We start from the raw sequence: 12,390 nt of genomic DNA, 5'->3' as shown, positions 1-12,390 counted from the left end.
TAAATCTTCAGTGAATACTGGCTCTAATCATTTTTTTTTTTTTTCCCTGCAAATTAGTATTATTTCAAAATTCCTATTTTTAAGTGAAGGTTTTCTAAGTACTGTATGATTTAATATTTTATTTTCTGCACTCGGAGTGGACTTGCAAATGAAGTAATCCAGTATGGTTCTTGTCTATCAACTGTAGAGGGTTCAAAAGCATACTGAGTAAGTTAGCATATGCAGGTATTCCTGGACTACGCCTTTAATAACTATATAATAGAACTAATGATTATCCATGTGAGGTTTTCTTAAATAGAATTCAGTGCCTCCAGCTCAATACTGATAATACTATAGGGATGTTGGTCAGAGGAGGAAACATTATAAATTTCTGTCTGACAGTAACATCCTTTCTCAGTGAGGAAATTAACCCTAGGTACAGCAGTAATTTGTTGGGCTGATCCCTAACTCTGAAGAACTAAGTTGCCAGTGATTCTAAAAATCTGTCACTGATTTCTGACCATTATTCTGTAATTCAGAGTTGATGGAAAAGCTCTTTTATTTTATTTTATTATTATTTTTTGTTGGTGGTGGTGGTGGTTTTTTTGGGGGAGTGGTGTGGGGGAGCAGGGAGGGTGGTGGGGAGGGGTTGGGAGTGGCATGGCTCAAGCTTGTGTTATCCTACTATTGGAAAAAGCAGCTGAGAAAAGATTGCAACCACTCAGAACATGACTCAGGAGTGTGCAATTGCTTGTGTAAATGTACTGACCAAGAACAACTGGAAAGCTCCTTTCTCTCCAGCTCCTCCCTTTCTCCCTTTCCCTTGTTCTAAATGGAAACATTTGCACTGATGTAACCAGTCAAAGGTTTTAAAATTATTTGATGTCCATGGAAAATGCATGTTCATGAGAATTCTTACTCATAGCAGTGCTCATTTCTAAAGGGGATCACGTTAATCTGTCAAGATTTTAACAATACCAGAATTATCCCTATGGACTAATAGACATTGAACAGTTGTATTTGATACAGTTCAGCACATCACTGTTCTGGACAATAGTTGCTAGTAAGAAGAAATTATCAAATCCAAATAGAAAAGGAATGCTTGGAGGATTTTTTATTTATTTATTTATTTATTTTTCATGTGATATTACAGTATAAGTAAAATCAGTATTGGAAGGAATCTCTGGAGATCATCTAGTCCAGCTCCCCTTGTCACTGAAATCTGGGAATGAAACTCACTAGCATGAATGACAGATTTGAAAGCTGACATTACCTTATTGCAGCACTGAGTGTAAGGGAGATTTTTCCTACTAGAATGCACACCCAGGACCTAAAGCACGCAGATTTCATACATTTTAACATAAGAATATTCATACAATTTCCATGAAATGCTTTCCTGTTCCTAGAATTTCTATGCATATTAAAATCTAAATGAGGCTCCACTGGGAAGTGGGATCTAGGAAAATAGGTCATATGTTATATAGGCCAGGTCCCATATTTGGTCAAGAACTTATTCCCAAAAACATGGATGTTGACTAAGTTTCTAATCAGCATGTTGTCCTTGCTATGGTGATTATATTATCAACCCTAGCAGGGTACAGTGCACCTCCTCAAGGCTTGTGGATTGTTGGGTGTCTGTTTTCAGGCTCCAGATATCCTGCTTATCTAGAAAAAATAACCTTTCCTGGACTGAATATAAGTTTGCTGATGAGTTTGAATTAATCACTGAACACTCTGAATTTATTACAAGGTATCACCCTGCTAAAGCAGGGACAGCCAGAACAGGTTGCCTCAGACCATGTCCAGATGGGTTTTGAATACCTGAAAGGATGGAGACTCTACAACCTCTCTAGACAGAACTGGACACAGTACTTTAGTACCAGTGCTGAATAGGGAGGAAAGATCACCACTCTCCACCTATTGGTGATATTCTTCCTGAAAAAATCCCATGGCATTATTAAGTGTAAAGTATTTTAAATTTTCAGTTGTTAATTTTTACATTTCTGTTAAAGCAAAATGATGTGTGCTTTGGAGTTTATATTAGGAAATGTAAAAATATAAATTACTTTTCATAGAATCACAGAAACTTTAAGATTTGAAGACTTCTAAGTGTCATCCAGTATCTCTAATGCACCAGCAAATAAATAAATCCTTTTTTTGCATACTCTTTCCTTTTAAAGAATTACTAGATCAGTAGTCCTGGTGTACATTTCATACTCAGTTCGTTTAGCCCAGTCTTATTTTCTTTCAGTGGCCTTGTGCTCATAGGGATGTTATGCATTACACAGAAGAAACAATACTCATTTCTGTAGAAAATGGGAATAGTGTTTCTAAGAGGGATGTCACTAGGTGTTTTTATGAATGAAAAATCAGTGGTGAAAGGAGAAAGAGAGTAAAAGGAGAAATAAATGGAGTGAAAGCTTATTCCAAGGATAGGCACTACCCACTTAAGTATGTGGTCCGGAAAGATTTCAAAGGAAAAGAAAGAATCTTAAGAGTAGAAGGATTAAAGAACAAGGAAAGGATAGGATTAATGAGTCAGGAAAAATATTTTCAACTGGAAAGTAAAAGTATGCATAGTATACTAAATGCTGATATTGGAAAATTAAATATAGAATTTATTTTGCAAGGCTTTTGTTGAAGAATGAGACAGCAGACCAATTACAGAAGGGTAGGATCTTACAAATGCATCATACATGGTCAACAGAATTTGCAAGCGAAATTGAAAAACCGAAGAAAAAAACTGTTTTTATTGAAAATGATTGTGCCATTATTTTGTACCAGAGGAAGTGGATTTGATTGCTGGAAAATTTTCAGAACTATTGATTCTTTCAGGAGTTGAAAAAGATGGGAAAAGAAATTGAGGTGTAGGGACAAATACTCCTTAAAATTGAGTTGGATAATATGACAAAGTACTTGAAGCTAGATAAAAAGGAGTTAAGCAAATTAAAAAAAAATAAAAATAAAAAATCTAGAATCACAAAAAACCAAACAAACAAACAAAAAAAATAATCCATAATCATTCATCTTCAAAGGGAACTGTGCATTTCTCTTAGTCTAACCTTGGTCTCTAACTATGTCCAATTACAGGATATTGCTCAGAAAATTAGGGATCTAGAAAATTATTCTGACAGATTTTTATGTTTTTTATTATTTACCAAATTGGAGTAAGCTCATGATTTGCCTCTTCTTCATGCTAAGCGTTTCCATCTCTCTCAGCTTATCCATATAATGGAGATGTTCCAGTCCCTTAATTATCTGTTTCCATCACTGTTTCTCATGAATGATCTTCTTAGCAAACCTGCATCTGTACGCAAATCCCACAAAAGAGGAAGCATCTGTGTAGTCAGGTTCAGAGGCAGATCCTCTGCTGCCACATTATTGAAAGACATCATCAAACATCAAAGTTAAAACCACTGAAGAGCTTTCTGACAGTCCTCTTTGGAACTGCACCAGACTCATCTCAGATATCTCTTGATACTTTGTTCTATATTTCAGTTCTCTCAATAGTGAGATCTGTGAGTCACCAATAATCTTCAGTGCTGACATAGGCATTAGGATTTGACTCTGCAGTGGTACTGAAATCAATTGCTAGATTGATTGTAGATACAATCATCAGTCATTGATGATTTCTTTGTTGTTTTACTCAGACTCTGTAATATTTTCAAGGCAGTGATCTATTCTTAATTGGCCACTGGAGAAACTATCTTACTTCACTGATTGCAGCAGGAGTTCAGGTAGTTCTTAAAATAGTTACGAAGAATAACTATTTCTACTGCATGTCTAGCCAACATAGCCATCTGCTTCAGGAAGGATGATGTTAATTTATTTATCTACATGAATGATCAGGAAGTGCAGAAAGATAACAAGGTTATCTTATAGCTGTTCTCATATTTCCATCATTAGTACATGAGGAAGTCTTTTCGAATTTTGCCAAATATGATTGCACACAGCCACACACTTTTGAAATTAAAAGACTGTGACTTTCTGAGAAAAATGAAGTAGTACCATAAATTTGATTTTATCACAGTATTGCTCATTCATAGTGCTAAAAAATAGTAATAAAAAAATATGTAATCATTAACTAAGATATTGAGTCAGCAAAGCTGTTGTTTTATCAACAACAAGGATAGAGATATGCAGGTGTTATTCAGTTCTCCAGCTTCCTTAAGACATGGTCAACTGCTGGCACACATGAAACACATGTTGCACATGGACAAATTTTCAGAGTCTGGATTTCAATCTGTGCTAAGTGTGTACAATTTAGCCAAGTTTTTCTGAGTTCCCTACCTTGTAAGATTTCTTGCATCTAAAGCTGACAGAAGACAGTGCACAAGGGTCACCTGAGGTGACTAGAAAAAGGCAGTCTCTTGAAGGAAAAAAAGTGAGTATGCTGTAACTGCTGTTCTTTAAAACTGTCTTGGTAAAGCTCTGTGCTATTTGGCTAGCCAGTTTTCAGTACCTGACCAAAAAAGAATCACCTGGTCTGTTCTTCACAAAAGAAAAAGCTTGGATATCTGTGTGTCTTTGTTGTAGTTTGCACAGATATTAATCTTTACTCTTTGTACTTTAAAAGCATCAGTTGTCTGAAATATACTGTTATGTGTTTTCAGTATTACTCTAAAATTAAAGAAAAATAATTTCCAACTCCTTTTATTGGATAGGTGTAGACTATTATTACAGCTCTCCCGTTATATTATTTTCTCTTTAGTAGTACTTACTTATCCACTGTTCCATTGGTAGACATTCAGAAATTACTTTCCCAGCTGAGAGCCTGTTCCTGTCTGTAATTTAAAATATATGACATGATACGATATATGTAGTTTTGGGCTACCATAGCATTATCTTTTCCTTTTATCATAATTGACATTATCAGTACAACCCAGAATAGGATTCATCTTTTTAGAGTGGTTCTGCATTTGAACATATAGTTAAATAATTTCCTTTGTAATCCTCAGAACTTCTTTCTTGCATTACTTCTTCTAAATTATCAGTCTCCAGCTTGGTTTATAAGATTATCATTTCCATCAATTACTTATATCTGTTGAATCTCATTTATTTTAACTGTGACCATCTCTAACCTTGCCAGATGATTTTGCAATTTTAATTTTTGGAGCTGCATATTTGAGAAGTATAATTTTGAAAGGTTTTCTCTACTATCGTTCTGCGGCACATGTCCAGTTCCATTATTATAAGAGAAAATTTTGTTATTCCCCATTTCAGAAGAAACCAGATAAGGAGACCTTGTAAGAAAATATTCAATTCTGACTAATGTAATTTAAGTTTTATTTTTTGGAGGTACACTTGAACATTTTTCCAGTATGATAAAACATCTTCACAGTTCAAAGCCTGTACGTTTTGGAAGAATTTGATACTTAAATTTTGTATTTGAAAGTGAAGCAATCCTCAGAGCACATAAGATAGTAAGTATTATCCTTGTGATGCTGGAAAGACAAGCTGAACATAAGTATAGTGTCTCTTCAGTACAAGAAATTGGCATTGTAAACACCATAGAGGGAAAGATCTTATCTCTCAGTGTATTGCTGTGTTACTTGAATGTTACAAAAAAGAGAAACGGGAAAATATAGAAAATGACTGTGAAAGAAAATGTAATACAGTGGAGAAAATCTGGCAAACAAGGATTTATTCCATACATGAAGGGCATATAATCATTCAGGCCTTCTATTTTCAGTTGGTTACAGTTGGCGAAACCAAGTGTAGCAGATGTTCTCAAGATTGTCAGTCCTTGTAAGTCACCTTAAACTGTTTTCATTCTCAGCAAACTCAGTTTTATGCAGGAAACAGAATTGTTATTGTTTCACTGAAGAAATTACCTTTCTGTCTGGATTTTCCTCATAAGCGTCTAAGCTTTTTCTTTAAACGCAGCTGACTGACATAGATAATGGATAATGTACTGATGAGTTCTGGTCCCCGATTTTTTGGCTTTTTCAGGGAAGTAAGCAAGCATAGATAAGATGCCTCTGTTAGTGAAACTGTCGACAATTCTAATAATAAAGGTTTTCTCTACATATTGAGATATGCATTACATAATGTGCAAGGAATCTGAAAAATAGAAAATGACAAAGTTCTCTAAATAAGCTAGTCAACTAATCCAGGAACATTTCTCAGCTGAAAATAATCCAGATGTTTCTTGTTAGATTGCAAAAACAGAGCATGAAGCAGTCACGGCATCTGAATTCTGGAAGATGACCAGATGAGGTAAAAGAATGTTTCTGCTGACCACACTGTTTCTTCCTTTTGACTACCAAGGTCTTTAGCAGGGTTCAAATACAAATATGAATGCAGGGAATGAAAGTAAAACTAATCTCTAAGGATTATGATATTCTTCCATTTTAAAAACCTACTAAGCACCTTCTGCAAAATTCACTGAAACTCTGAATTTGTTCAGTGAGTACACAACTGGGTAACATGGATGTGGAAGATGCTGCTTGGAATGCCTTTTTGAACTGAGCCATTTTACTAATCACTGCACTGACGAGGGGAAAAAAAATCAACACATTTCTGCAAATTGACCACAGCCAAAGATCTACCTACAGTATCATGACTCTCCGATTTTGTTATTTCTTATTATTTTACTTAGAAATGATGTTCCCTTTAATGGTTTCCAACTAATGTGTATATGAACAAATTTAATAGGTTGTATGGAAACTTCTAATGTGTTACCATATTCTTTCCTCTGCACTATAGCATTATCTGCAAAAGTAGATGCAATTTGAATGTTTCTATCCTGGTGCTGAAATCTGTCAGGGCTGCAGACTAATTAAGAGATCATCACTTTTCTTTCTGACCTGTGGACTCTGTTGGAATTATGAGCAACCAGTAATAAGAGCAAAAGTGTTAGTTTCACAAAAGCAAAACTTTGTTGATCATTTTCAGTGGTTAGTAAAAATGACTGCAAGAAGAAATAGAAAGAGAGTGATTTCTAGCTATCTGCAGTGCTACTTCTGTTCTTCCTTGTGTGAAAGTAATCAGACTGCATGACTGGAAATGAAAGAGGAAGCAACAGTGTTTTCTTTCCACATGCAAATAATTGAGAATATTTTAAATAACAAATCAGATACCATGCAAGTAATGACTACATAGGTTAGGCATTGATAGAAAAACTGCATACCAGTTACAAAATGGACAAGCTGTTAATACAGCAACCAACTAATAAGTACATTAATCTTTTTAAAGAAATACAAGAGAAGTGGTTTGAAAAGGAGCTCAAGTACTGAGAAAACTAGATGCAGATTAGTGCCTCATTTAACAATTATAGTTGTGGCTTTGTTTTCATTTACTTCCCTTCTCTGCTTTTATTTATTTCTTTGTTTTCATGGTAGTGTTGGTGGTTGTCTGTGACCTGACAGATTTTAATGTACAGCTATTGGCAAGCGCTGTAGATCATCTCTATTGCATTTTGGTATATTGCTTTTCATTACGAACAAGGCAAAAGGCCTTTTCAATTACATCCAGAAGCAAATTAAATGGATTATATATCCCTTGAAATCTCATTCAGAGCCGCTGATGTTCCTGCATTCAGCAAGTTGGATTTTGAAAATCAGAGGAATTACTTCAGTTTTATAAGTATTAAATTTTTGGCATGACCTGTAGAGTATGAGGAATCCTTCTGGTTCCAGCCAGAAGCTACATTATTCCCTTGACAGAGAGATCAGCTCTAACATAAGGAAAAAAATGTTGTTGAGTGAATCCCAGGATGGCAGCAGATGTCAAGTTGGTATTGTCAAAACATCTGCAAATTACTCTGGAGGATTCGAGGATTTTGTTGTTTATTTTTTCCCTATTCTTCAAATATTTGACTCCAAACACTAATAAGATGTAGCTGCATTAGAAAAATAAGATTAGAGATGCTGTACTCCAACAATTGTAACAGGTCCAGCTATCTTTTCCCCTTACTATGGAAAATGTGGGTAGTTCTTCCACAATAGTATAAATTACTAAAATTCTTTTCTCTCTTTGATTTAATTCCTACTGCACGTTTTCACTATACTGTTACATATGATCACTTTACTATTTTGTGCCAAAAATAAAATACAGCTTTCCATGACTGTACCAGGAGATCGGTTTTCTCCAACAGTCGCCAGCCTCAACAATTGCTAATTAATGCAGCTGAAATTCACAACTGTATATTTTACTCGAAATAAACTAAACTATGCAAATTGTCAGGATTGCTTGTTTCGGAGTCAGAAAACATTGCGAAAAGAAAAATTTTGCAGAGAAAGAGAGAATGACAGGTAAAGTAAATGAAGTGTGTCTGCTTATGAACAAGTATTTTATGCATAATTACTTTATACCTTGCAAATTAATTACATCATATTTGCCTGAAAATTACAGAAAAATGAAATAATGTACTTAGGGTGTATTGGAACTTATTATGCAATTAAGTTCGTTGGTGCATTTTTGTGAGTGCTTGCATGAAGGAGATGCCAGTGGTGGTGTTCTTTGTCACTGTTTTGACACATATGTGTTAAAACAGAAATCAAATACATATTCTTCTTATTTGCTATTCTTGCATCCCTGTATCATGCAAAAATGTGGATATGGGAATGGTCAAGAAGATGACAATTCTAGAATATGGCTGGAGATCCCCAAGAGAAGGCCTACAAGGTCCACTGGTCTCCTTACAGAGTGGAATAGATGAAAAAGGAAGAACTTCCAGGAAGGGTTTGGAAAGAGCGGGTGGAGGAAACAGTGAGGTTGGGGAAGGAGGATGCAAGTCAAGTGAGGAGAGAGTAGTTTGGGTCATTAGGGACAAAACTATCTTTTCTATCCAAATGTAGGCTCTCTTGTCGCTACTGCAAAATGTCTAATCAATAGTACTCTGAAACTATTCATGGAATAAAATGTGGCTATTAGTATAACCTTCATAAAAAGTGGAGGTATAAACCCTCTTGCTTCAGAGCAGCATAGTAGCTGCATGAGATGCTTAATCATAAGCCTTTTGTTTCTTGGTAATTTATTTGGAGAAGCTATAAATATTTACTGCTGTATGAACTGAACAATGCATGGACATTTGTGCCTATAGGAAGCATGAATCTGTGTCAGTGCATATCAAATTACAGATTCACAAGGTTCTACTTTTTTGTTTTCAGCAGCTGACTGAATAAAGGAGAGCATTTTGTATTTTACTTTTTGATACTGTATTTCCTCTATGGCATAACCTTGAGTTAGCTTGAAACTGGTGAAATTGCCCAGTTCAGGGCAATTCTGACTTCAAAGAAAGAGTAATCAAAATGCTTATAAAAGGCTTTTGAAGTTTATGTCCTTTATGTGGAAAATAATAAGTGAGATGGGATCGCTCTTTAAACAAATAGGGGTCAGATCTGCAGAAATTGTTTGATTACAGAGTAGTAAATAAATCTCCTTCATTTCCACTAGCACCCTGAGGAGTATGTCTCTTCCTTCAAGCTTCTGCTTTCCAGTTGATACCTGCAAATAGCTGGCTTCTATTCAAACTCCACATGCTTCTCTGCTCCATCAGCCAGGCTTGGCAAGGTCTCTTCCACCAAGAGACCCTTGCTTCACTTGCTCTGCACTGGCTGGCTAGCAGTGCTGCAGGCTTCTTCAGTGCTTCAGTGCTCAATCACCTGCTCTACAAGGTCTCAAAGTCACCCTCTCCCAGAAGGTTTCTCCTGATCCAGAATGCCAGTTAGGACTACGGTTTTGTTGCCTTCTTTTCTCTCGTCATTCTTTACTCTGTCAGCAGTAAATACCTAACAGAAAATGGAAACAAAAGAATTCTGGAATCTAACACAGCTTCAGTTTCACAGGAGGAATTTGTGGCTTTCTGAGCAGATATAGGGAAATACATACAATGTTGATAAAGATATAAATAACAAAGTTTGAAAATGAGAATGTAAAATATCTCCATGTAAGTGCTAGCCTTGTCTAAGTGAAAGTGGGATAGTTTTTGCACTGGTTTGCTCTACAATTTGTTTCCACTTCAAAACTCTTTTTTCCCCCCATGCCTTCAATAAATTTCATTCCAGGCTGAAGCACAATATATCTGATCTCAGCTTTCCATCAGTGGTTGCTTTTACTGGTTTTCCAGAAAATTGGTTGAGCTGACGATCACATGTTGCACAGAGGTTAAAAAGCTGTGGATGGGAGGAAACAAGGGTAGCTGTAGGAGTGTACTTCATATAGTTTGTTTGTATTTCAGTTGTTGCTTTTTCTCTATACTAGTAGGATAAAGTAGTTTCCTTCTGGCATCATCTTACGCTGGGGTTAATTATAATTCTTTTTAGTGCACAAGATGCTGCACATTGCCCTATCTGTAGTAAAATCTTTCAACAGTGAATCTTTATCAGAGACAATAGCAGTTGTCATAATACAGTACTGTGTAAGATTATATACTGCATTATTCTTTGCACAGTTTTTGTCTTGGGAGACAGAAGTCGCAACTTTGAAGTTATGGCATACTGAGGTACTTGTTTGGTTTTGAGGTTTTGTTGTTCTCTTTCATTTCCTATTTTGTTTTCCAAATGTTGGGTGTGGAAATCAAAATATTTGGAAGCACTGATTTTTATTTATTTATTTATTTATTTTTTTTCTGAAAGATCACTAGTATGAAAGAAACCACCATCCTTATGACAGCTCAGTTTTCATCTGACTAGACTTGTAACACTGATAGATGAATTCTGAGTTTCTACCTATTTCTTCAAAGACAGGAACAGCTTTACTGTTGTAAGGATGTTTGGCTAGTAAAGCCACAGTCATCGGCTTTGCCTGCTGTTCTGCATTGGTAGGAGCTTTCTTCCACGTACTTTCTTGAGCATGTTTCCCTGTTAATATTGCTAACATGCTGATAGGAAAGCTGATATAGCTTTTCATATTGTGATTTTTGTTTTACTTGTTTGTTTGTTTAATGTTGTGCCTATTTTTCATTATTATATGTATTTACTATTACATATTAAATAATTATTTCCTTTTTGTATGGCTGGACAGAATATATCTCAGATATATTTAGAATGAGTCCATTGCACACAGTTTGAGTCTCTTTGATGTGCCTTGGAGAAACGCATAGCATGCTTGTATGTCAGGTCTACTTAAGCTGTTGCCTTTCAGTCATCAGACCCTGCAGAAAGTCAAGCTTTAGCTGACCTACCCTGAAATAACCAATAAATTTGTCTTGGAGTCATTGTAAAGAAATCTGAAGAGTAGCTTTAGAAGACAACAAATTTAAGTGACATTTTTGCTGAATCTTCTCTGTAGCTGCTTATTTTGTTGTAAATCTTTCTGTGTTGACAGTACTTAGGGAGTCTTGTGATGGGTCAGAAACATCCAGATTAAGTAGCAAACAAACCACAGTAAAGATTTGTTTTTCTCATTGGACAGATATAAATGGTAGGTGAAACAAATTCAAAGCCTTTGGGAACATTTCAAAGAGTAGAGTGAGAACAGAATTAAGAACTGAGCATCTTGGTGGTTCTCACAAATCAAAGCATAGCTCGCCTGGTAATTAAAGTAGTCCACTTTTACTTGAACTTTCAGAGGCTTACCATAAATAATAGACTCAATGAAGTCTGAAACATGTCAATTCAAAGATTTGAACCTAACAGTGCTTTCCAAGTTACATAGGCTTTGTTCACATAGGAGAATTACGGTGCTTACTTACTTCTGATAGTAGTGTTCCTGTGAAATTAAATAGTTGGATATTTTGATTGCTCAAAAATAGAAAATGTGGGTTAATCTAAATACATGCTTCAAAATATAGAAGATTTTAAAGTGTTAGCTAAAGTGTCATTTTGAATTGATCTACCTCTTTATCTTCCTTTGTTGACTTCATGCAAACAGAATTTTGTTGTGAACGATTTTATGATAGGTCAGATTTTTATTTGCCATAATAAGGAAAAGTAAGACCTGTAAACACAACTACCTCACATCTTGAAGTATTTCAATTGCATGTAGAACTTCAAATATATTCATAACTAGAAATAGTCTAACAGTCTTCAGGAAAACTCACTTATTAATTCAATCTCAGTAGTAATAAGACTAGGGAAAAATCTGTAGGCAGGCTAAGCAGCACTAGACATCTTAGTTGAAAATGTAGTTTGTTAGCAGATGAAACAGAATTATTAAGATTCACCCAAGCATGTAAATTCTTGGGGAAAAAAAAAAAAAAAAAAAAAAAAAAAAAAAAAAAAAAAAGGCTTTTGGAAAAGAGTTATTTAAGCACTGCAAAAAGCTATTAGATGGCAGAAACCAGTCACAACATTATTTTTTTCAGACCTAGACCAAATGTAACTGTTAAGTCCCTTAGGTTTTTAGGTTTACATACATTAGAAGTAAATAAGTTCAGTATTCGGAAACTTGCTAAACCCTTGTGCTTCTTTCCACACAGAAAACATCTATGTGTTAAGACAACTGTTTGTACTCCTGTATTCTTGG

The 12,390-nt window shown here is 35.3% G+C and overlaps 1 protein-coding gene across 3 annotated transcripts in view; it reads left to right on the top strand.

Annotated features, from left to right (window-relative positions):
• CADM2 (cell adhesion molecule 2) overlaps nt 1–12,390 on the top strand; it is a 640,564-nt gene that overhangs the window by 504,873 nt on the left and 123,301 nt on the right. The window lies entirely within an intron of this gene.

This window comes from Excalfactoria chinensis, chromosome 1 (genome assembly GCF_039878825.1).
Source record: "Excalfactoria chinensis isolate bCotChi1 chromosome 1, bCotChi1.hap2, whole genome shotgun sequence".
In the NCBI taxonomy this organism is placed as follows: Eukaryota; Metazoa; Chordata; class Aves; order Galliformes; family Phasianidae; genus Excalfactoria; species Excalfactoria chinensis.
The sequence above is the reverse complement of the archived record's forward strand: the minus strand, read 5'-3'. Positions and strand labels throughout refer to the sequence as shown.